Source organism: Anastrepha ludens, chromosome 4 (assembly GCF_028408465.1).
Source record: "Anastrepha ludens isolate Willacy chromosome 4, idAnaLude1.1, whole genome shotgun sequence".
NCBI lineage: Eukaryota > Metazoa > Arthropoda > Insecta > Diptera > Tephritidae > Anastrepha > Anastrepha ludens.
This window is the reverse complement of record NC_071500.1, coordinates 50,933,333-50,957,863: the sequence shown is the minus strand read 5'-3', so window position 1 is coordinate 50,957,863 and position 24,531 is coordinate 50,933,333.

Here is a 24,531-nt window from a genome sequence, read left to right as displayed (position 1 = left end):
TTTGGATTTTGAAGGGGTGAGGTCTCAGGTCCTTCTTCAATATTTCATGTACAATATTTTTTGGAAGACCCAGGGCTGCCGCTCTTTTGAGAACAGATTGTCGGGGATTATGGTGCAAACTCACAGCGACGAGCTCAATATTTTGATTTGTTCTCTATGTCCGGCTGAACCCCGACCGTGGGCAGTTTGCGACCAAATTTCTTGCGCGGAACCTTTGCACCCATGAACGAATCAAATCTTCACTTGGAACATAACGCAAGTATCTAATATTGTAATTGTCTGTCGACCGGTGACAAGGCGGTATAATCTTGTTAGCTCCTTAAGCTAAGGTGTTGAGGTACCGGTGCCGAGAGCTGGATGGCTAGTAGTGCCTAAATAACCAGTATTTAACGGTATCCTCCAATGCCTAGGCAAAGTCGTAAGTGCCTTTCCACGGTATGCCGGCTCTGCCATGGCGGACTACCCCTTCCGTGCCTGCTCGTGGGAGCAAAAAACGAATGAAATTTAAAACAAGGAAAGTTAAAGAAGAAGGTGTAAAAGAAAAAGCCGAGAGTGTGCTGTCCTCCAGCCAAATCATCCGGTGCTCTGCTCAAGGCGCGTTACCTGAGGGGGAAATTCATGCTGGCAAAGATTGCCAAGAATGAACAGGCCGGTAAAGCGCACGAGCGGGACATCGAGGATCGTGCTAAGAGTATGAGGCCGCGACGGCAGCTAAGCTTAACTAGTCACAACAACAACAACCACATCGACAGCCTAAATCGGCACGGAGCTCGGCCAAGCGTAACCGTTCACAGGGTGTGAGTGAACGCGAAGCCAAGAAGAGCAAATACTCATCAGCCCAGGGGGTTGAGGGTCCTTAAACCAGTGCGGCAGCCGCGGCCGCGAGGGCGGCTTACAGTGAGGTGGCCAGGGATCATCTCCAAGTTGCCCTCGTGGACTCAACAAGAGTGGAAGGGTGGTGTTGCCCCTTTGGGATGCTATTGCGGGACGGCTATTTAGCATGGCCATCACACACCTCATAGACAATAAAAAACCAGCTCCTCTCTTCGACTCGGGTGAAGTCTGTCGAGGTTGTCGGGTAATAAAATGTCCCAATCAATTCTCGAAGGAGTCTATGGAGAGGAGCCTTGCGACAGTTAGCAACGCCTGGAAGGGCTTTCGCTAAAGCTCATCCCTGCTTCAGAAATTCCAAGGAGCTGGACAGTTCGGAAATTGTCCATTGTCGCAAGCTGCAAAATCCTGAGGTACCGATGGATGACTGGTCTATCATAAAGCTAGAAGAACCTCAGCAAGAGCTCCGCTGTTTTACTGCTGACTAGCAACGAGTCCCTGGAGGCACTCGGAAAAAAGCAGTTTAAACTTCGCTTCGACTTCAGGTTGGCCAAAGTGAACGTCTTCCCTGCCTCTGTTGCCCCGGATGACTACCTGGAGAAATTAGTGGACGACACAAAGAAGCTGCTCGACGATCTGCGGTTGTCTGAGACGGATGCAGATTCTGAACAAAGGGAGCAGTCGTAAAGGTAGTGGTCCACATTATGGTATCAAAACTTGAAGTGTACCTAACAATAGCTTAGTGATGTTCGAGTGACTTAGTTTTTAGCCACTTAGCTCACAAACGACATGCTTAGTCAGGTGCTTCGAAGTAAAAGTAGGGATATATTTTTTATTATATTTCACATGCCTTCGAGAAGGATACTTTGAAAAGTAATAGAGTTACATTAGAGTTTGTCAAAATGTAAATAATAATGAGTTGCCAAATCATGTGTAATGTTGGATTTAAGGGACATTTTTGTTTTGTTCATTTCTTCAACTATTATAAAGGTTGATCAATTTTGATTTTAAATTGAAATAAAAGAATGAAAATTCAAATTGGCATTTAGTTTTTAAAGATAATCCGTTTCAAATGTTGGCCGCAACTGCGCCATAATTCGGCCATTCGTAAACATCAATTTCGAATGATTCGGCTTCCAATGCCTCAATTGAAGTTGGTTTATCCACAAAGCGTTTGGACTTTACCTATTCCCACAAATAAAAGTCCAAAGGTGTGATATCACACGATCCACTGGTCCGAGATGAGAGATAAATTTCTCACCGAGTCGACGACGCAGTAAATGCATTGTTTCACGGGCTGTATGGCAAGTAGCTACAATGACCGTCTTGTTCAAATCAAATGTTGTGGAGAACACGAGCTTCAATTTCTGACATCAAAAAGTCATTCATTATGACGCGATAGCCTTCGCCATTTACTGTTACATTGGCACCAGCATCGTCGTTGAAGAAATATGGGCCGATAATTCCTCCAGCCCATAGACCATGAGTGGCTTCGGGTTGCTCTTCAGCCCAAATATGAAAATTTTGCTCATTGACGTACCCATTAAGCAAAAATTGGCCTTATCGCTCTACTCCATAAGTTGGCCTAAGCGCTCGATGAGCACTTTTCACAGAGCGACGATTTCGAAATACAATTGTACGTTTTGTAAACGTTGTTGAGGCGTAAGTCTTTCCATAATGAAATGCCAATGAACACTGAAATAAATTATGTATTTAGTTTGACAGTAGTCACACGTGATCTGTCAAAAAAACTCCATTGGAAAAGTATCTCCAACCTGATCACCCTTTATTATTATAACCTTCCATAAGTACAAAGTGTTCCAAATTAATCACGAAGAAGAAGTACTCTGGTATGCGGTAGCTTTAGTTATAATCGCCGACCCGTAAAACACAACATTGTTAACCTGATAATTCGCATGACTGAAAACAATACAGAGTTGGTAATCAGGGAAATTCCCACTGGCTATAATCAGCCTGTCAAGCAGAAGCATAGTATTTCCCGTCAGCACTGAACTCACTCGGGATATAAAGCACAAATAAATACTTGGCTTATAGAGGTTATCAGTTATCAATGAATTCTCTACATTCCGTGAGCTAAATCACTTGAGGCAGAGGCAATTAATGATATTTATCTGTGCTGTGGAACCTGAACATATTCGTACATTGATAATGAGCTGGGAGCTAAATGTGCTTCGCAAACCTACTCCCAAACTCCAATATTTTTCATTATTTAATTTCATATTTTTTTACTCCTTCCAGTAAACAAGACCAACCTATTCCAATCTCTAAATATGAGTATAATATATGTAATCTGGATGTAAGTTCGCCGAAATTTAAATACAGTAAAGTTATGCGTTAGTGGTGTTTATATTCATATATTTTGATAACATCTTACTTTGTAGTTTCTTATTTGCAACTTTGATTTGTGTTTATCTTTTTATGTGAAGCGGAAATATTCCCCAAGGATGTTGGGATACTACTCACTTTTGCTTAGAAATAAAAGTGGAAGATGGCAAATAGTGGAAAAATGGCATACATACGCATCCACGCATATGTATATACTCGTATTAGCACGGCTTCAAAATATACAAATTCAGGCACAAGTATTTACGCAATGCTTACGCATACATTCACAACTGAACACATGACTTTCCATTGGTATAACCCGCAGTGCGCCTTGAAGTATGCTGTGAAATCGCCCTACAATACATAGACCAAATTTATACAATACATACATACGTTCGTTTGTTTATGTATGTGCTTGCGGAGCGCCATTTTTCGCCCCAAAGCGCTACACAAGGGACTTGCGCGTCTTGTTCCTGCTTTGTTATTGTTTTCGCTGCATTTTTTTCTTTTCACTTTACTTAGACATTCCTTTTGGTTTTCATTTTACTAAAGATATGCCTTTTTCATTACTCTTTGAAGCATTTTTTTTTTTGTTTTGTTTTTGGATTTGTGTTGGCATCGAACATTCTTTACTGCTAAAATATAAAAGCTACATACAACTTCGCCTTTCCTCCATATCCTTTGACTCCTTAGAAATGCAAGAATGCGACTTGAAATGCGCCATTTTTTAGGGTGCCATGACGATGACGCTAGAGAAAAGATACTTTGTGTGCTTATTCGTGCTCGGCCGAAACGCTATGATGTCTTCCCTGCTGTGCCTGAAAAGCGCTTGCGAAATGGAGAAAAAGTGGCGAAATAAAAACAAAATAAAAGAAGTGGTAAAAAGTTGAAAGGACATCAAGTGAAAAGTTTTAAAAATTTTCTATTTTTTCACAAAGTGTAGAGTTTTACTTTACTTCTTTGCTGCTTGCCGCAAAATTTTTCCCTCAGCCACTTTCTGCTGTACGCTTTGCTTTGTGCACATTTTTATTTAATTTTTGTTTTCATTTGAAAAAGTGTCTTTTAGGAATCACTGCAGTGTAAAAATGGGTGGAGCACAGGAAATATGCATAATCATCTTTGTGCTGATTTCAAATCGCATTGAGTAGGAAGGACGGCCACGTTGGAAAAGTTGTGAATATTTATTGTATATGTATGAATGTATGTATGTGTGTACTTTCAAAATGGGCGCCTAGCATCGCAGTAGGTTTGGTTGCGTTGCAAAAGGTTTGCTGCTACAACTAGATAGTTGTAAGAATTGTGTGCAGCTTCTTTTTTATCTCTCTATAGAATATAGAAAAGTTAAAAAGTTTATCATTTTCTGCTTTGCTTTGCTTTGAGACTGTCAAGAAATTTCCAACGAGATTTGCTTGTAATAAAATTAGAGCAGAAGTGGTATAGAATAAGTTTGTGAACTTATGCATGAATGCGTAGCACATAATTTAAAGTTGGGAAACACAAAGTAAAGTGAAATAAGGCTTTTTTAAGTTTGAACAATTCTAAAGCGGCTTGGAAAAGTTAAGAATTTAATTTTCCGCACTTTTTGAGCAGCATACAACTATATCGCATTGGAGAGAACATGGCAAAAGTTCTAGAATTTTTGTTTTAAATGTTTTAAATGAAAACAGGTTTTAGGCAATTTAGATTTGTAGTTCGGGATTAAGATAAAAATCTCATTTACTTTGAAAAGTGCGATCACCAATATGAGCAGGATTTAAAACTTTCATCTCGAAGCACGACTTGTTGATTGGTTTTTAAAGCCAGATTGTACCGAACCGACCATTATCAATGGCCGAAGTAATAAACAACGAGGGAGTTTTGAAAAATTCATTGTTTTTATTAAAAAAAAAAATCATGATTCGGGCAGGCCGAAGTAGAAGCGTAGAAGTAATAAACAAGCAGGGACTTTTTAAAAATCCCGAATTTTTATTAAAAATTTATTAAAAAAATGAAATAAAAAAACCATAAACTGGCGACGTCTATACAGTGGAACCGTCTATCAATATAGAGCTGACCCGCAACACTGATGCTCACTATCCACACTTGATGGAGGAACAAATAGATATTAGGAGATAAAGGCGCAGAGTACTTCTTTTTACAGGAAACGTGGGCTTTTACACCAGTACTCAAAAATGTTACAATTTCTTGACAGCAAATATTAATTGAGATAAGGGCCCAGATTTTTCAATATTATTACTGCAAATCATATTGAAAATAAGGACTATGAATAAGTTCGTGCGTTTTTTTTTCGAAATTTGAAACTTTATTGACGTAAAATGGTTACAAATTTAATATTCAAAATATTGTCCATCGCTTACTACTACTTTTTCCCATCTTTCTGGCAATTCACGGATTCCCTTTGTGAAAAATTCGGTCGGTTTTGCCGCAATCCACGAATCGATCCATTTTTTGACTTCATCGTAATTACGGAAGTGCTGGTCAGCCAGGCCATGTTGCATCGATCGGAAGAGATAGTAATCGGATGGCGCAAGGTCTGGACTATACGGCGGGTGGGGTAGGACATCCCATTTGAGCGTTTCTAAGTATGTTTTGACCACTTGTGCAACATGTGGCCGAGCATTGTCATGTTGCAAAATAACTTTGTCGTGTCTATCGGCGTATTGCGGCCGTTTTTCTCGCAGTGCTCGGCTCAAACGCATCAATTGTCGTCGGTAGACATCCCCCGTAATCGTTTCATTCGGTTTCAGTAGCTCATAATACACAACACCCAGCTGGTCCCACCAGATACACAGCATAACCTTCAGGCCATGAATATTCTGCGCCGACGTCGATGTTGAAGCATGGCCAGGGTATCCATACGTTGCCCGACGTTTTGGATTGTCGTAATGGACCCACTTTTCATCGCCAGTCACAATTCGATGCAAAAAACCCTTTCTTTTGTGCCGTTGAAGCAGTTGTTCGCATGCCATAAAACGGCGTTCAACGTCTCTTGGCTTCAATTCATACGGCACCCAATGGCCTACCTTTCGGATCATTCCCATGGCTTTTAAACGTTTGGAAATGGTTGATTGATCAACTCCCAAAGTTTTTGCAACCTCTTCTTGCGTTTGAGCCGGATCTTGATCGAGCAATTCCTCCAATTCGGTATCCATGAACTTTGGCGGCGCACCCTCGCGTTCTTCGTCTTCCAAGCCAAAATCACCACTTTTAAAGCGTGCAAACCACTTCTGGCACGTTCGCTCAGATAGAGCATGCTCACCATAAACTTCCACCAAGATACGATGACTTTCGGCTGCTTTTTTCTTCATATTAAAATAATGAAGAAGAATTCCCCGCAAAAACACATTATTTGGCACGAAATTCGACATTTTCAAGTGTGGTAAAAATATTGTTGTTTACGCTTCAAATAAAAAACTTATACTGACGTTTGTGCCTTACGACAGTAGCTCTCCAATGAATGTTTGGAAATGTGGATCGATGGAATAATAATCAAGTTACGCCATCTGTTGTAAAACCGCACGAACTTATAAATAGACCTATTAAATAAATGGCGCGTACACTTTTGTTATGTGTTTGGCCGAGCTCCTTCTCCTATTAGTTGCGTATTTCTTGATGTTGTTCCAAAAATAGAGGAACCTACAGTTTTAAGCCGACTCCGAACAGCAAATGCTTTTTTATGAGGAGTTTTTTCATAGCAGAAATTCACTCGGATGCTTACCAACGCCTGCCGAGGGGCGATCGTTATTAGAAACAACTGTTTCTATCATTTTGCTGTTTCATGCACGGAGATTCGAAACACAACATTTCTTTCCTTGGTGGCAATCTCGTCTTTGCCACCTTTGCAAAGCTTCAGCTCACTTCTTGGACCATCAAATCCTCCATTGTGATTTATCGTGTCACTCTGCAGAGAACTTTGTAAATAGTTTCGGAACGTTCCTCAATCGCACCCTGCTAACGACAGAAGCTAACGCCCCTCAGTTTGCTTCTTATTTCAACTAATATGTATTAACATTTCTAATGCAATTCGTAAGTGTTAGTAGGCGAATGTATTGGGAGGTGAAGATTTTCTGTTTAAGACATTGTCTGCTTTCATATGCCGAACTTCTTCTTGTGTACCGGTGCAGTTGTTTTTAAACGGTTTAAGATGAGTTGTTCTACTCTGAATAAATTGAAAGGTTTATTTACTTATTAAAATCTATCTCTGACGAGGACAAGGAGGGCTCTCCTTTCTTGGGATTCGATATGAATGTGAGTAGATGTGAGCTCTAGAAGAACCTCCATTGATGCCGTGGGACAAGTACACATGGTTCCATTTATGCATATACACACAAGTCTTTATAACCTTGTTAGTGTGTTTTTTAATGATTGCTTCGTCGTGCAGTTCTCCCATACTACTGAAATAAATAAACAAAATAAATAATACACTTCTGTTAGGTGTTTGGCCGAGCTCCCCCTCCTATTTGTGGTGTGCGTCTTGATGTTGTTCCACAAATGGAGGGACCTACAGTTTCAAGCCGACTCCGAACGGCAGATATAATATTTTTATGTGGAGCTTTTTCATGGCAGAAATACACTCGGAGGTTTGCCATTGCCTGCCGAGGGGCGACCGCTATTAGAAAAATGTTTTTCTTAATTTGGTGTTTCACCGAGATTCGAATCAACGACCTCTCTGTGAATTCCGAATGGTAATCACGCACCAACCCATTCCGCTACGGCGGCCGCCCTCTCCCATACTACTGCCCCGTGATAAATATAGCCGCGTAGATACATGACAGTAATTTTGATGTATTATAGATACTCAACATTTCCCTGCAATCGATTTAAATGTCGTGAATACTTTAGTGCCTTTCTTCAGCCATCTCTTTAATGTGTGCCTTCCATAATATAGGGTTTTCCAATAAGAGGTTTATTTTGATATTCACAGAAAAATGCTTTTTTGTAATATAAATGATCGGATGTTTATTTCATTATAAAGAGGAAGGAATGCCGTTAATAGTGGAAAATAACATCAGACAAATGACCATCACGACCACGCTTACAGGACAATATCCTTTTCATGAAATTTTCCATAACCGAATTGCAAAGTGGCTGACCTATGTCCTCGATAGCCTTACGAATTCCATCTCTGAAGTCTTGAATCGACCCTGGACTGTCTTTTCCCGTAAAAGATCAGTGGTTTCGTTGCTTGTGCCACACAGCGTCGTCTTGTTGAAAATAAACATTGTCCAGATCAATACCATCCAATTCCGACTATAAAAAATCGTTAATCATCTCCCGATTGCGCAATCCATTCACAAATAACAACTGTTAATGGAAAACCCTTTATAATAATTTTTGGTCACATGTTATACCCACGAATTTAATTTCTTTTTTAGTTTTACCTAAATTCCATCTAATCAAATAAGTTTAAGATGTTAGATTTTGCATTACATAACCTAATCAGCGGAGCCGCTAGATCTTTATTTGCTGCAGTATGTCTATGCCGCTGTAAAGCTCATATAGCTTATTGTTTCATCGGCTGCGATACTCGCCGACACCAATGCGCAAAGGTCAAAGGATCCGTAGAATTTTTCTCTCAAGCACTCCCAGGGACGCCCCATCGGATGTTGCCATCGTGCCTACTTATGAGTTTACAATTGGTTGCGCATGATAAAATACTTACAACGTTTTTTTTTTGTTCATCTAGAGAGGACTTTATTACTCAATTGCCCATTTAGTCAAAAGCAGCGCTTTTCGATCAGAGAGCTTCTCCATCGGATTTGAAGCATGAAAAATCTAAATAAACAAAGTCTCTTTCACTTTAAAATTATAACTGTCAACAATAACATGGGTGGCGATATGGGAGTGCGCCGACTGTTTGTTTGATGACAGAAAGTAATTCGGCTTGTCCTCGTTCATTATCTGACCCATTCGTTTTGCTTCTTTATTCAGCTTAAAATAGACATAACTAACAGCGCAGTTGTTAAGGCTTATGATATCATCGGCACACGCATTCAAATGTACGCTTTTATTAAAAATTGTGCGTAATTAAGTTCTGCGGCTCGCAAAATTTTTTTTCAGCATCAGGTCTGAGACTTATATATATATATTTTCCCGAGGCTCCTGGATGGAGAATAGGACCTCAATAAACAAATTATAATTAATTTTATCTAAGGCTAGACATTTAATTTCGTTCCACGCACGGCCTGCTTTTCTTGCTTCTGCGTCGACCTGACGCCTCCACGTATTGGCTGGTCTCCCACGTCTGCGGCTGCCTTGGGGGTTCCAATCCAGTGCTGTTCTTGTTATGTCATCGTGGGGCTTTCTCAACGTGACCGATCCATTTTCACTTACGGCGTTGAATTTCTATGTGGACTGGTGTTTGCTTGGTCACGATCCAGAGATCAGCGTTACTAATAACCTGGGGCCAATATATACGCATAATCTTGCGTAGGCAACGATTAAGAAAGGCTTGCAGTGACTGTAGTACACATGCCAATATGTTCCAAGTTTCACACCCATACAACACTATGGATTTCACGTTGGCATTGAAAATCTTGAGTTTGGTATGCCTGGAGATGTGAGACGCTCTCCACACCTTATCCAGCATGCATCCAGCAATGCAGCGCATCCCTTGGATATACGGTTACGTATGTCAGCTGCTGACCCGTCGGTTTTGGAGATAATGCCCCCAGCAGAATTCATCTACATCTTCCAGGGGTGTGCCGGCAATCTGAAGAGCTTGCGATTCGCTGGTGTTGATGCGCATAACTTTAGTCTTCGCGATATTGTTTTTTAGTCCAGTTTGTGCTGCGGCCTCGCTCACCGCATGAAGTTTTGCTGATATGTGCGAATATTTATGCGACAGCAGACATACGTCATCAGCATAGTCTAAATCCTCCAGGTGGCCACATATACCCCAGGATATGCCTCTGTTAGTCGCACAGGCTTGCCGCATTACTAAATCCAGAACTAAATTGAAAAGCAGCGGAGAAAGTATGCAACCCTGCCTAACACCGGTTTGCACCTCGTCCCCGTTATTTAGAACGTTTTCGTGTTTGACGCGACATCAAGCGCCCGCGTACAGCTCTTTGATGATATTGATTATTTTTTCAGGCACTCCTTTGCAGGCGAACGCTTTCCAGATAGCTTCGTGCTTAAGAGTATCGAAAGCTTTCTCGAAGTCGATGAAGCATAAATAAAGAGGCGTCCGCTACTTTACTGACTGCTCCGCGATTACTCGCAATTACACGCACGCGCAATGTGTGCTTGCTCCTTACGTAATCCCTGAATCAATGAGTTGGATAGCCTTTTGTGAATTATGTGAGCTATAACTTTATTTATCATACTTAACAGCGTGATCCCTCTCGAATTTTTGCACTCGGATAAGTTACCCGTCTTCGGGAGAAGAGTGACGATTCCTTCGTTCAACTCGGATGGTATGTTTTCTGAGCTCCAAATGCTATTTAGTAGGGGCAACAGAATACGAGCGCTCAGCTCGGGGTCAGCTTTAAGTAATTCCGGGTTGATGTTGTCAGGCCCAGGCGCTTTGTTATTTTTTAGCGTCTTGATCGCGCTTATTATCTCAGGCTCATCCGGGCATGTGGTGGAGATATCACGCCAAACTACGTGGCGCTGGTAGCTACAGGGCTGCACCGGCTGTGCGGATGGCGCTGACAGTAATTTCTTATAATAGCTCCCAGATGAGGACTTGCGGGTCTTTTGACGTTGTTAATACGCTGTTCTCGTCTTTAAGCCGCTTCGCGCTTTTAAAAGCGGTGTTTGTCAGTTGTCGTAACGTGGGGTATAGGTCTCGGGTGCGTTTCTGCGGCAGCTTGCGCCGAGCTGCTAAATGGTTACTGTAGTTCCTCTTATCCTCTCTTGCACTTCTCTTTATCTGCTTATCGACGGCGCTGTACCGTTGCTGGAGAGTTGCCTTGCATTGTCTGGTCTTCACAATTTAGCTGATTTTTTACCTTACGACGGTCGCTTATTAAGTCCCATGTTCGATCCAATATCCAGCACTTTTGTTTATTCACCTTGTGACCGATGTGATTTTCCGCTGACTTCACAAAAACTTGTTTTATCTCCTGCCAGTCATCTGTGCATGCATGCTCAGAGAGAGCGGAAGCTAGCGATTCGGAGAACCTCGCGCGTGTGGTTGGATTCTTTAATTTCTCCACATCAAACTTCTTTTGGGACTTTTGGTTAGAATTTTTCGCAGCCGCAGCCACTCTGAGCCTAACTGTCGCAGTGAGAAGGTGGTGGTCGCTTGCTACATCGGCTCCACGCTTATTGCGGACGTCCAGAAGAGATCCACGCCACTTATTGCTTATGAGAATGTGGTCGATTTGATTTTCGGTGACTCGGTCTGGTGATGTCCATGTCACCTTATGAATACGCTTGTGGCAGAAGAGCGTACCTCCTATAACAAGGTTGTGGTCGGCGCAAATCTCTGTAAATAATTGACCATTCTTCGTGAGAGTGCCCAAGCCGTGCTGGCCCATCGTCCTTTCGCGGCCCCGGTTGCTAGTGCCTACTTGTGCATTCATGTCACCCATTAGGATGACTATGTCGGCTTTGGCGATATCACTCATAGGTTTTGCTAAACTGCTGTAGAACGCATCCTTGGCTCCCATATCCGCAACATTCGTAGGAGCGTAGCACTGCACGATCGACATATTTCTTGCTCTTGTGCGCAACCTTATCGAGATGATTATGTCAGAGTGCGCTTTCCATTCTATAAGAGCTTCTGCCGCTGGCTCTGAGAGGAGAAAACCGACACCATTCTCTCTTCTTTGACTTACATGGTTGCCGAAAAATAAGAGTTTATGATCTGTTGTGGTTGTAATTTCGCCCGAATCGGCCCATCTAATTTCGCATAACCCGAGCAGCAGAAGTCGGTAACGTTGAAACTGAAGTCTGAGACTTCGATTGATGTCAAATGGCCATACAATTTACCACTGAGTTATTCCAAATGCATGAAATTTAACCTCCTGTTTTAGTACTCGCAGTAATGAAATCGTTTTTGTAATTATTGTAATTTAATTGACACAATGATGTTCCGACGTACCCAACAATATGTCTGTACGTACAAGTATGCATATGGTATACCCTTATCAGTGACTGACTAGTAAACAAAATTCCCGTTCACAATCACCTTTCGCCAGTGCAACAGATGTTCTTTCACATTTCCACCTCAAATCATTAACTCTTGCTCTACTTTGCTGACCAAGCGGCGTTCTTTAATTGCACTTTCCTTTACTATTACATCCATTTATTTAGGTATGTGAGAGTGTGCATATATGAGCATATGTTTCTTATATATATTTAGTTAATTTAATTTTTGTGTTGTGGTGGTGGTAATGATTACCTTGAGCGTAATGTGTGAAGTGTAACGCAAGTGTCACTCCTTAAAGGGGTTAATTAGCTAGAGAACGTAAAGTACTCACTCGCGCATGCTCAGGCTCGCTTGTGAATGAACACCGTGTGAGTGCAGCTAAGGTAAATAACAGTTGTCCGCTAATTTTTGAATATTTTGTTACTGGAATCTTCATTAAATTTCAATTTGTCAACGCTCACTGCCTGCGATAATGACTTCATTAATGAAAACAGAAAAAATAAGTTATTAAATAGATTTACAAAAAGGAACAAAAAATTTTCGACATTCCCTAAATTTATAAAAATTTTAAAACATATATTAAATACTTACCTTCTTTTACTTTTGATATTTTTAACTATAAGAATTTCATTTTAATTAACACATTCAGAAGCACGAGCATGGACATTAAAAATTGATATGTTCCAAATGCATTAAAACTCGCTTTTGTGTTATACTCGCATTATCTATTTATCAGGGCTAATCTTTTGCTGTACTCTAGTACTTAGTATAAGCTAAGCTTTGCGATCCACGAAACGGAAGGATACTTCCTCTTCTTAAGTGATTTTGGACGAGTTTAACTTAGCGCGTCAATCGTTTCTTTCTCGTGCTAACCGGCGCCAGTTGGGCAAATTAAGTGAAGCCAAGTCCTTCTCCATCTGAGGTTTCCCACGCAAAAGAGGCCTTTCTCTTTCTCTGCTACAACTAGTCGGAGTGTTTGTATCTAATCGGACGAGATGACCTAGCCAACAAAACCTCTAGATCTTTACTCCCTGCGCTATGTCTATGTCGTCGTAAAGCTCATACAGCAATACTCATCACTTGCGATAGTCGCCATCGCCAACGTGCAAATATCCAAAAACCTTCCTCAAAATCTTTCTCTCAAATACTCCACGCTTCTTCGCCATAGGCACGTTAGGACGAGGATGATGAGAATCTTATAAAGTGTTAATTTTGTTCGTCGAGAGAGGAGTTTACTACACGATTGCCTACTGAGTCTAATGTAGTACTTGTTCGCCAAAGAGATTCTCCGTTGTATTTCAAGGACATGGAATATCTTTTGAACACCGATAACACGATCCCAATCCTTAGCACTCAATGTACCTGCATCAACTATTCAATTTTAAAATTTTTTTACCAACTATGCCTTTAGAAATTCACATGAAATGTACTATGCATATGTCTCATCATATTTAAAGGTAGTACGGAGCTCTCAAGAAAAGCTTTAAACAAATTTCCCTATCACTCCTTGTGTGTAAAGTACTACTGACGAAGGTATTTCCACATTTGAAGAAGACAATGCTGTCACTTTTGCTTTGAGAAATAATGAAATGCGCAAATATTTACAAAATAGTAGCAATAAGTGTAGCAAAGTTCTTAAGACGTGCATGTTGCATAAGAAAACGTATTGTGCCTTAGCTAGCATACCCAACCATGCCACAAAGCCGATTGTGAATAAATAAATAATCGGTCAGTAACAATATGATTAACTTTTGTACATAAATATCTGTTAAAGAGATAGAGGTGCTCTATCTCAGACTATACACCGCTCTCTCTTTACTCTTTCCTTGAATAAACTCTTCAGATGTACACCAGGATTGTCTCTATTGTAAGCTCGTTGGAGATCTTGTTTCGATCCCCAATATTGCGTATTTCTCATTGGCAGTGTAAACGTGTTGCTCAAAATGCCGGTGCAGGCTTAAGTTTCAGGTACTTCAGGTTGTTGGTTCATCCAGTTTTGATCCATCGATTTACAAATATGCAAACATATGAAATGAATGGGTTGGTTCGTGACTACCATTTGGAAAAGGCGTAGGCTCGAGTCTCCGTGCATGAAATACCAAAATGTTACAAAACGATTTTTTTTAACAACGGCTGCCCCTCGGTAGGCAATGGCAAACCTCCTGGTGTATTTCTGTTATGAAAAAGCATCTCATCAAAAACCATTTGCCGTTCGGAGTAGGCTTAAAACTGTAGGTTGCTCTATTTATGGAACAACATCAAGACTCGCACCACAAATATGAGGAAAGGCTCGGCTAAACAGCCAAAAGGGTGTAATCGCTTACTGTAATTGTAAATAATTATTATTATTGTATTTTTTATGTATCTGGAATTAATTCTGAAAGCCTGGAGCCAAGAGAAAACTCGGTGTGTGCCATCTACGAAACTCTGGCGAAATTATTTTTTATGAACTATGCTGTGAACGCCAACAATTTATGAGAGTAAGCATGCACTTTAATGGAAGTGACCTTAATTGATCAACCTAGAGAGTTTCGAGTTCCATCACGGGAACCTCAGACCCACGTGTACGTCATTGGTGATACACCAAAAATGGAGAGAGTTAGGCTGAGAATTTCGATTACATCCACTAAAGCATACTGACTTGGCACTCTCAGACAATAACTTGTTTACAATATTTCACCCTTTCGCGCGTTCCTATATCAGTTTTATATGATCACCTTATTAATTGAGTTAAACAATGGAATTGCAGGGGTTTTTTGTGCTTAAATAGCTGATTTTTAGAAATTTTCTTTTTTAACTTTAGAACCGCCAAGCATTTACATTGTACATAAATATAGAGGGTTTTCCAATAAGAGGTGTTATTTTGATATTCAAAGAAAAATGCTATTTTTAATATAAATGATCGGATGTTTATTTCATTATAAAGAGAAAGGTATGCCGTTAATAGTGGAAAATAACATTAGGCAAATTACCACCACGACCACGCTTACAGTACAATATCCCTTTCATGGAATTTTCCATAACCATTCCATCTTTGAGGTCTTGAATCGACCCTGGGCTGTTGGCGTAGATCTTTTCTTTCACGTGGCCCCAAAGAAAAAAGTCACAAGGTGTTAAATCACAAGATCCGATTGTGATCACCTCTTCGAGAGATAACACGGTCCGGAAACTTTTCCCGTAAAATATCAATGGCTTCGTTGCTAGTGTGGCACGTAGTACCGTCGTTGAAAATCAACGTTGTCCAGATCAATACCATCCAATTCCGGCCATAAAAAATCGTTAATCATCTCTCGATAGTGCAATCCATTCACATGTAACTCCTGTTGTTGGAAAACCCTTTATTTAATGGGAGGTTGAAAAGCGAAATTGATGCGCCGTACCGGTGAACCGATCTGGCTGTAATTTCACATTGGCCAGAACTTGAGAAAACAGATTTTAATGAAGGAAAACTAAATCAAAGTTCCACACTGATAGAGTAATCAGTCCACCTGAAAAACGATAGAAGATCATCTTTGTCTTGTCATGTCGGTCTCCTTGCCGCGGGGATGAGGCTTAAGTGGCGAGTTAACCCTATTCTATGGAGATTAACTTACCACGAACTAAGAGGGCAGCTCCATATAGGAATTGGGTATCCACTCAACCGCGGAACGGCGGAATTGGTGGCCACCCAAGTACTATGTGGAGAGTACCGTACCGACAACCTGGCAGGAGGTATAAAATGCATTTTCCTACAATGTGGAGGCTCAACAAGGATCTCTCTGCACGAGGTAACCCACTTCTGGGAAATCCTCCCGTCGAGCAATCGACGGCTCGGGCTTCGGATGTACAGGCCCGAACCCCACACTCCCCTATGAGCGGAACTGACACCCATTGGCACTACTAGTGGTGAAACATGGCACATTGGCTATGCCAATGGAGAGCCGAGTGAGTGTGAGCGATACACCGCCGTCGAAACGATCTGAAGCAACTGAACAAGTTGTGGAGGATGTGGAGATGGCGGACAATCTCTCAGTAGACTCAGACGGATCTCTGGTACCGAGTAAGTCTTTGACAACGGTTAAACCTGGTGCGAATCAGGTAAGTACCGGTAAAAAGACCGAAGTTATTGGAGATTCGAACGCAGGTGTTGGTCTAACCGCAAGGCAGATCAAACGAAGGAGACAGAAGGCGAGGCAAGCCGAAGCACTAGCTAAGGCAAGGACTCAAGCTCCGTCAACTTCGACACCTGTAACGGAAACGGGAAAGCGTGGCAGAACAGAGGATTCCTCTGTAGCGCTGCGCTCTTCCGGAAACGAAACGGGGTCTGTGCCAACGACCGGGAAGAGGAGAAAGGCAAAGAAGAGGAAAGTCGAGAGACGGAATTCGGAAATGCCTGCATCCTCGACCCAATCCAAGGCAGACAAACCTTTGCCTGACAAGGCAGAGGCTAAGGGACCTCAAATGTCGAATGACACTCTTCCGTCAACGTCTGGCGAATCATTCGCGAGAATGGCAGCAAAGGCAATGACGGTGGAGATACATACCGACAAACAAGATGGTCTACTGTCCAAAGGGCAACAAGACGATCTTGACAGCTATCTTTGGAAAGCTATTGGTGAGTCGAAAGACGCGCCGACGTTCGAGGGGAAAAGCGTGGTGGACGGCATCGTAAAGGTGCACTGTTCCAATGCTTTTTCCCGAGAATGGCTAGAAAAAGCGATAGCAAAGATTCCAGCCTGCGAAAACAGCAAGTTTATTCTTGTTGAGAGTAGCAAAGAAAGGCTGGTACGAGCGAGTGTCTGGATTCCGGGTCCTTCCTGTAATTCAGCAGAACTCCTCAAACGCATCCGTGTTCAGAATAAGGATCTTGACACGACTCTCTGGAGAGTATACTCGTGCACCAGGCAGAAATCCGCTACCACTTCGGGGGCGGGTTCCCACCTGGTACTGGGTATCGATCTTGGGTCCCTCAAGGTGCTTAAGTCGAAGTACGGGTGACGTCCTCACCTACATCTGGGTCGGATCCAGTTCCGTGTCCATGATAAGGTGGAGGACAAAGCGTAAATATACTCAGTCTCATGACTGAAGTAATATTTACACAGATTAATCTGCAGCATAGCAAAGCGTCTACGGCTCTCTTGTGCCGTAGGCATGCAAAACTGCAAACAAACCCACACATAATACTTATACAAGAACCATGGGTATGTCACAAGCGTATCTGTGGTCTAAGTGCTATGACGTGGGGACAAATACTTCATTGTGAAGGGAATGTGAGACCGCGAGCATGTATTATCATGTCGAGGTTGATCGAACACACGATGTTAAAAGAGCTATGCTCCGGAGATATCGTTGCTGCAAAAATAAAGTACTTGAAAAGTGGGAACAGTGTCGAAGCTATCATAATTTCGGACTACCTACCCTACGACTCTTTACAGCCACCTCCTTCGAGGGAGCTAAGAGAAGTGGTCAAGTACGCAGAATCCAATAATCTGGGGCTAATAGTGGGCTGTGACGCAAATTCACAGAACATTGTGTGGGGAAGCAGCAAATGCAACCCCAGAGGTCTCAAGTTACTGGATTTTATCCTGTCATCCGATTTGGTCATCCAAAACACTGGTAACAAACCAACTTTTGTGACCAGAAGGAGACAAGAGGTGATTGATTTAACACTTACCAATAGGTCAGTTGGAAATCAAATCAACCGATGGCGAGTTTTGGAAGAGGACTCTCTTTCTGACTGGGAATTGACACAATATCAATACCTTCCGGTAGGAATCCTCGAAATGTGGACTGGGACAGGTATGGAGAGCTTGTAACAGAGCGATTACCAAACCTGAAAAAACTCAAATCAGCAGAAATGATTGAAGATGCTACTAAGAAATTAGAAGGTACTTTAATCAATTGCTTTGAGGAACTGTGTCCACTCAGGCAAAGCAGACAGGGGAAAGCGGTTCCTTGGTGGAACCCTGAACTGTCGAAGCTTCGTGTACGGTCCAGGAAACTTCTTAATAAGGCCTTGAAGACCAAAACAGAAGAGGACCGGGCCAATCATCGACTTACACAGAGAGAATATAAGAAAAAAGTACGGCAAGCCAAACTTGAATCCTATAGAAATTTCTGCAGTAACGTCGAAGAAATGAGGGAAACAGCGAGACTTTGTAAGGTCCGTCATTTAGACCGCTCAGTAAGGCTGGATTCCATTCGAAAACCTGATGGTTCATACACCATTTCCAAATCGGAAACGTTTAATGCTCTACTCGAAACCCATTTTCCGGGTAGTAGAACTCTCTCTGAAGCTGAGAGTGGCATGAACAATGACGGTGGCAACGGTGGAACCTCTAGGTACAGCTGGTATATTGCTAGTCGGATAGTGACAAGGGAATCGATAAGGTTTTCCTTATCTTCCTTTGAGAACTTTAAGTCCCCTCGACCTGACGGAATATATCCAGTAATGCTTAAAAAAGGAGGAGACAGGCTGATTGAGGCCCTGAAAAGGATCTTCACAGCCTGTCTTGCATTTGGTTATATACCATCCCAATGGCGACGCGTAAGAGTAGTATTTATTCCAAAACCAGGAAAAGATGACTATTCCCTAGCAAAAAGTTTTAGACCAATCAGTTTGACATCGTTCATGTTGAAAAGTCTGGAACGAGTGGTGGAGAAACATATTCGAGTGGGGGTATTGCCGAGAAGTCCACTTAGTAGAAATCAACACGCTTACCAGAGTGGAAAATCATGTGAATCAGCCTTACACGATCTTGTTAGCAAGATTGAAGCAGGGCTAGAAGCTGACGAATACACAATGGGCGTGTTCGTGGACATTGAGGGGGCTTTTGATAATGCCACTTTCGGCTCGATATGTTCTTCTGCCGAACGACACGGAGTTAATCAAGCCATTATAAAATGGATATACTCCATGCTCTCTGAGAGGCTGTTAACCGCTGGTGGGAGCGACGACGAACAAATCACAGTCAGGGCCAAGCAAGGATGTCCCCAAGGGGGTGTTCTTTCTCCGCTGCTGTGGTGCTTCGTCGTAGACTCCCTATTAGCGGAGATGCAGGAACTCGGCTTTCACGTCCAAGCATATGCGGACGACGTCTGTGCGCTAACATCGGATAACTCCTTAAGGAGGCTTTGCACGAAAGTGCAGAGGACTCTTGACAAAATCGATAATTGGTGCATGAGACAAGGTCTTTCCGTTAATCCGAACAAAACAACCATAGTCTTGTTTACGAGAAAACGGAAATTGGATGGACTCAGTCTTCCAACACTGAACGGTGTGACACTTGGTCTTTCCAACGAAGTTAAATATCTAGGAGTAATCTTGGATAAGAAGTTGACCTGGGAGGCACACGTTTCACTGAAGGTGAATCGTGCATTGAAGATTTTTCAGCAATGCCTTAGAGCCTTTGGCAAAACTTGGGGTCTGAAACCTGCTGTGGTCCTATGGATATACACGGCACTTATCAGACCAATCATCACTTACGCTTCTGTGGTCTGGTGGCGACGGAGCATGGTTAAGTCCACAATCCGGGAACTATACAGGCTGCAAAGAAGTGTATGTTTATGCATCACGGGTGCCATGAGTACAACCTCTGGTGATGCCCTAAATGCTATGCTTAATTTGCTCCCCCTGGGTCTTAAGATACAACAAGAAGCAATAAAAGCAATGTGTAGACTCCATAAATATGGTTTCTGGCACGAAGATGGAACTTCGGGACACAGAGAAATCTTTAAGTTGCTGTCGGAGCAGTATCCACTGTTTTTGGCACCTAAAGATGACCTGATACCCACAGTTTCATTCGGAAGGAAATTTGATGTCAGATTTCCATTGCGTGAGCAGGGAGGTTTGACGGATATTTTCTTTACCGATGAGTCCAAGACTGAAATAGGGTCTGGAGCCGGAGGGTACTTAAACGATAGTAATAAGTATCACTATGCTATGGGGGGAATGGCAACTGTTTTCCAAACAGAAGTTTTTGCCATCCTAAAAGTAGCCGAATGGATAATCGAGAGGAGATGGAGCGGGAAACAGATTGGAGTCTTCAGTGACAGTCAGGCTGCATTGAAGGCCCTGGAGAACGCGAAGCAAACCTCGAAGATTGTTCAAGAATGTAAGAAGAAGCTTATTTCTGTTGCAAGACAAAACAGGCTTGTACTTATATGGGTTCCGGGACACTCCGATGTTCAAGGAAACGAAATTCCCGACGAATTGGCCAACCGTGGATCAGCGGTGCCCCCACAGGGGCCAGAGCCAATAATCGGAATCAGTCCCGCAGGAATCAAGAATTGGATCAACGATTATGTAGGCAATCTACATAAAGAGCGATGGTCCGGTCTAGAACGCTGCAGAACTGCAAAGTGTTTTGTGACAAGTCCGAACAGAAAACTGTCAAACTTTCTACTAAAACTTAGAAGGAAAGACATTCGGTTGATGGTCGGCATCATTACAGGACACAATCATCGCGGACCCGGTATGCCTGCCATGCTTGGAGGTGGCGGATAGCACTGAGCACTTTCTCTGTGAGTGTCCTGCCTTTGCTAGAGCGCGACTACGGGTATTGGGTTCCGATGTCATGGGAATGAGTAATATTCGTTCTCTAAAACTGGAGGATATTTACAGATTTGCCAAAGAATCTGGAAAATTCTCACAGGACTAACTATCTCTATCTCTGTCTCTATTCTTTCCTATCTCTTTCTCTGATACTTTTCTCCCTCCCTCCTTGACTATCTACCCCCTTTCCAGAGCTTTAAATACAATGGGCTTTTTAGCCTGAGTGTTTTAGGAGCCACCAAATCTCCTGGTGCTCCTTGGCTCGACCTCTTCAAATTCAATTCAATTCCACACTGATAGAGTAATCAGTCCACCTGAAAAACGATAGAAGATCATCTTTCAAAACTGGCGGCTAAGGATAGGCGTGTGCTCCCGAAGAATTACTGACCTAAGATGGTTAATATGTGCACTTCCACACGTTAATCAGCAGGTTCGTTTACATTGTTTGCACAACGTCGTTAGGTTGTTAGAAAGCACCATAGGAAACTAAATTTTCGATATATATGATTTCGACGTTTGTTTTTGGTATTACACGAATTCTTAACAATCTTTCAAAACAAGCCGTACTATTATATAATGCAGACCAGTGCATCTGAAAAATTGAATATGCCACATATTGGGCTACGAAATGATTTGGCGTAATGGAGATCTCACGAGTTTACGATGCCCGGGCACCGAGGCATGCTGCAGGGGGAAGTATTATCACCGCTACTGTGGACATTGGTATTTAACAAACTAATTTGCCTCTCAACTTTGAACTCAACAACGAACCAAACCCAGAGGAAGATTGGGTAAGCCACTTAATTGGTGTTGAGTATGAATGCTGAAAATTCTTCTCTTCCAGTCTTAAACACACTTAATCTTAAAGCAACTTCGGAACTGTTTTGGATAAAATAAGCTGCCTTGATGACTTAATATGGAACGAGCAAGGAAGCTTGTATATGCATGTAAGAAGCTGCTGGGGAGACGTATCACCTACGCTATTATATTAGATCTTTATGGAGAAATACGTTACTTACTTACTCACTTATATGGCCTGATCGAGAATCCCAACCCGTTACTGGATTAAGGCCGACTGCAACAAGTCTTGCCAGGCGTCTCTGCTTTGCGCGCGCTTTCTCCAATCTGTTACACCAAGCGATGATAGGGTTCCCTTGACTTGGTTCTTCCATCGGAGGTACGGACTTCCCCATCGTCGTTGTTCTCTATGCCATCTATGAATACCTTCTTTGCAGGAGTTCCAGTGCAAGCGATGAATAGTGATGCGCTTAACTGTGTTCACATCGTCGTAGAGCTCATACAGCTCGTATTTCATTCGGCCGTCAACGCGAAGATCATCACAGATTTTTCGAAGCATTTTTCTCTCGAATGCCAGAAGAATGGCTGCATCAGTCCGCGACAAAACCCAAGCTTTAGCGCTTTACTCTTCTAGTAGCTCAGTTAAGATGAGTGAATTGTAGAGTGTTAGTTTTGCCGAGCGAGAGAGGTCTCTGCTACACATTTGCTAACTGAGACCATAGTAACACCTATTGGCAAGTGTGATTCGTTGGCTTATCTCCACATCTGACATCGTTTGTTGTTGTGACGGCGGTGCCAAACTATATACTTTGCTTAGTTTTACTATCAACCTTTCCGTAACTATAATTGGTGCCTACACCTTTTTGGGTGTTTGACGTTGCAAGTGTCTTGATGTTGTTCCATAAATATTAGGACCTACGCCGACTCCGAGCAGCAGATGTTTGATTTGAGAGAACCTTTTCATCACAGAAATACACTCGGAGGCTGGCCAATGCCTGCCGAGAGACGACCTTTAATAGAAAAAACTTTTTTTATTATTTAGTGTTTCATGACCGGAAATTCGAACCTATGCACTTCGGAATGGTAGTCACGCATAAACCCATTCGAATAAGAAAATATGTTTAGCTTTGCTTAATTTTATTATCAACCTTTTTTGGAACTATAATCAATAAAAACTTACATATGTATGGATATATTCATATATACTTGGATTTATTGGCAGGTAGGTAGGTAGGTGAAATGGTTGAAGTACTACTCTGGTAAGCGCCGTTTTGATTCCATTATGAGTCCTTCAACAGGAAGATACCTACATCCAGCCAGAGCTTTTGATATAATGGAGAAGGTTGATGGGATTTTGGTTGGCACACTGCCCCATGCTTACGAATAAAGGTGTACGCCAACCCACCCCCCCTAAATCGTCTAGCTGCCAAACCCGGACATTTACAGAGAATGTATTCAGCAGTATCTTTCTCTGAAAGGTCCCCACATGCAAACGGTAACCCTGCCTTTTCCGGTGGAAATATAATTTATTTTCTTGGCCTTCTATAGGGTTCGAAATTTTTTTTAATTAAGAGGGGTAAAAGGGCATAGACTCGGATCGCCGGGGTGACAAAAAGAGAACTTTGGGCAATATATTATTTGATTAATTCTGCAATGTTATGAATTCTATAATAATTGGTAATAAAGAAGTTATCTCGGTGCAAGCGCACCTGCCTGGTGAGAAGTAGATAACAATTTTTGCGGTATTCAAATATTGTATATAGATCGTTTCAGCAGATAATTTTAAAGCAGACAAGAGCAGAAATTGTTAGCATGTAAATTCATCAGATTTTATTGAATTGAAAAAATGTATGAATGCAAACAACGAAACGCAAAAACAACTATTCACCCCCCGGAAAGGCAGTGCTCTCGCCCTCATTGCATGGGATTGGGTTGGCGAGTTGTTGTTGTTTGACTTTAATGAGACATAACATTACACCCCTTCTATTCAAAAGATGTATGTCACAATCGCAATGCTACAGCTGGAGTTAGCAACTTCGGTCACCACAAATTTATGACTATGATTACAAGTTGTTATTAGTTTTGATTGCGTTAAGTGAGTGCGCTCAAATTTCATAAAAAAAAAAAATAAAAAAAAAAACATAACCGATATAGAGAGCACACATCTCATATAGCAGTCAGCAGCCGAGCATAGCAGCCGTCGATGTGCACATACATACTTACATATACATATGTACATACATACGCACATTTGCACATGCATTGGCATGACAACCAGCAATAAAGTGCACAAAACCAATAAATTAGTCAATGGAAAAAGTCGCGTTGGCTTTTTTCCACTTTTCATTTTTATTGTTGCATGGAAAATAACAAAGCCATCAATTGGAATGTTGGCAAACATGTCAAACTAAATTACCAAGTACGCGAAGCGCGTCAAAGGCCTTGCAAGTGCCACAAATGGCGGAGTATTCTCGTATACTCATACATATGTATATAGCAAATTTTATTTGTGTGGAAATCGCATGAACAGATGTTGCACAAAAACTAATGTGCCAGTTTTCCCCGCAGTCAAACCTAGTAGTTCTGAACCTTTCTACCTGTTTGCTTTGCAACTGAAATACGTCGCCTGTTCTCAATGCTTGAAATTGGTATTTTTAACATGACCAGTTAACGAACTGGTTCATATGAAAAAAAAATCCTAATCCCTCATTTCATGTATCTCTAACGTTTGAAACATTGTTGTTTTGTATAGTAATAGAAGAATATTTATTTTGAATGCATCTCTTATGGATCACTTTGCAACGGGTACAATTCTAGTCACTCTCGAGCTCGTATGAATTCTTCCATCAAATGTCAGCTCTTGAACTATAATGTTAGCTGAGTAGTTTGTCTTTTGATTGCTGGCTTGTTATTGCTATTGGTT